The sequence below is a fragment of the Pseudophryne corroboree genome, chromosome 11 (genome assembly GCF_028390025.1).
Source record: "Pseudophryne corroboree isolate aPseCor3 chromosome 11, aPseCor3.hap2, whole genome shotgun sequence".
Lineage (NCBI taxonomy): Eukaryota > Metazoa > Chordata > Amphibia > Anura > Myobatrachidae > Pseudophryne > Pseudophryne corroboree.
In genome coordinates this window covers 42,094,311-42,096,997 of record NC_086454.1, presented here as the reverse complement: position 1 = coordinate 42,096,997, position 2,687 = coordinate 42,094,311, and positions in this window count along the sequence as shown.

Here is a 2,687-nt window from a genome sequence, read left to right as displayed (position 1 = left end):
CACGTCTGCTGTTCCTGGGAATGATTCTGGACACGGTTCAGAAAAAGGTGTTTCTTCCGGAGGAGAAAGCCAAGGAGTTATCCGAACTTGTCAGGAACCTCCTAAAACCAGGGAAAGTGTCTGTGCATCAATGCACAAGAGTCCTGGGAAAGATGGTGGCTTCTTACGAAGCGATTCCATTCGGCAGATTCCACGCACAAACTTTTCAGTGGGATCTGCTGGACAAATGGTCCGGATCGCATCTGCAGATGCATCAGCGGATAACCTTGTCGCCACGGACAAGGGTGTCTCTTCTGTGGTGGTTGCAGAGTGCTCATCTGTTAGAGGGCCGCAGATTCGGCATACAGGACTGGGTCCTGGTGACCACGGATGCCAGTCTGAGAGGCTGGGGAGCGGTCACACAGGGAAGAAACTTCCAGGGAGTATGGTCAAACCTGGAGATGTCTCTTCACATAAATATACTGGAGCTAAGAGCGATTTACAATGCTCTAAGCCTGGCAAAACCCCTGCTTCAGGGTCAGCCGGTGTTGATCCAGTCGGACAACATCACGGCAGTCGCCCACGTAAACAGACAGGGCGGCACAAGAAGCAGGAGAGCAATGGCAGAAGCTGCAAGGATTCTTCGCTGGGCGGAAGATCATGTGATAGCACTGTCAGCAGTGTTCATTCCGGGAGTGGACAACTGGGAAGCAGACTTCCTCAGCAGACACGATCTACACCCGGGAGAGTGGGGACTTCATCCAGAAGTCTTCCACATGATTGTGAACCGTTGGGAAAAACCAAAGGTGGACATGATGGCGTCTCGCCTCAACAAAAAACTGGACAGGTATTGCGCCAGGTCAAGAGACCCTCAGGCAATAGCTGTGGACGCTCTGGTAACGCCGTGGGTGTTCCAGTCAGTGTATGTGTTTCCTCCTCTGCCTCTCATACCAAAAGTACTGAGAATTATACGGCAAAGGGGAGTAAGAACGATACTCGTGGCTCCGGATTGGCCAAGAAGAACTTGGTACCCGGAACTTCAGGAGATGCTCACGGAAGATCCGTGGCCTCTACCTCTAAGACGGGACCTGCTTCAGCAGGGACCGTGTCTATTCCAAGACTTACCGCGGCTGCGTTTGACGGCATGGCGGTTGAACGCCGAATTCTAAGGGAAAAAGGCATTCCGGAAGAGGTCATTCCTACACTGGTAAAAGCCAGGAAGGAGGTGACTGCACAACATTATCACCGCATTTGGAGAAAATATGTTGCGTGGTGTGAGGCCAGGAAGGCCCCCACGGAGGAATTTCAATTGGGTCGATTCCTACATTTCCTGCAAACAGGATTGTCTATGGGCCTCAAGTTGGGGTCCATTAAGGTTCAAATTTCGGCCCTGTCGATTTTCTTCCAGAAAGAATTGGCTTCAGTTCCTGAAGTCCAGACTTTTGTAAAAGGAGTACTACATATACAGCCCCCGGTTGTGCCCCCAGTGGCTCCGTGGGACCTTAATGTAGTTTTGGATTTTCTCAAATCCCATTGGTTTGAGCCACTCAAATCGGCGGATTTGAAATATCTTACATGGAAAGTAACCATGCTACTGGCCCTGGCTTCAGCCAGGAGAGTGTCAGAATTGGCGGCTTTATCGTATAAAAGCCCATATCTGATTTTCCATTCGGACAGGGCAGAACTGCGGACGCGTCCTCATTTTCTGCCTAAGGTGGTGTCAGCGTTTCACCTGAACCAGCCTATTGTGGTGCCTGCGGCTACTAGCGATTTGGAGGATTCCAAGTTGCTGGACGTTGTCCGGGCATTGAAAATATATATTTCAAGGACGGCTGGAGTCAGAAAATCTGACTCGCTGTTTATACTGTATGCACCCAACAAGCTGGGTGCTCCTGCTTCTAAGCAGACGATTGCTCGTTGGATTTGTAGCACAATTCAACTTGCACATTCTGTGGCAGGCCTGCCACAGCCTAAATCTGTCAAGGCCCATTCCACAAGGAAGGTGGGCTCATCCTGGGCGGCTGCCCGAGGGGTCTCGGCATTACAACTCTGCCGAGCAGCTACGTGGTCAGGGGAGAACACGTTTGTAAAATTCTACAAATTTGATACCCTGGCTAAAGAGGACCTGGAGTTCTCTCATTCGGTGCTGCAGAGTCATCCGCACTCTCCCGCCCGTTTGGGAGCTTTGGTATAATCCCCATGGTCCTGACGGAGTCCCCAGCATCCACTAGGACGTTAGAGAAAATAAGATTTTACTTACCGATAAATCTATTTCTCGTAGTCCGTAGTGGATGCTGGGCGCCCATCCCAAGTGCGGATTGTCTGCAATACTTGTACATAGTTATTGTTACAAAGAAATCGGGTTGTTATTGTTGTGAGCCGTCTGTTCAGAGGCTCCTACGTTGTCATACTGTTAACTGGGTTCAGATCACAAGTTGTACGGTGTGATTGGTGTGGCTGGTATGAGTCTTACCCTGGATTCAAAATCCTTCCTTATTGTGTACGCTCGTCCGGGCACAGTATCCTAACTGAGGCTTGGAGGAGGGTCATAGGGGGAGGAGCCAGTGCACACCACCTGATCCTAAAGCTTTATTTTTGTGCCCTGTCTCCTGCGGAGCCGCTAATCCCCATGGTCCTGACGGAGTCCCCAGCATCCACTACGGACTACGAGAAATAGATTTATCGGTAAGTAAAATCTTATTTTTCCC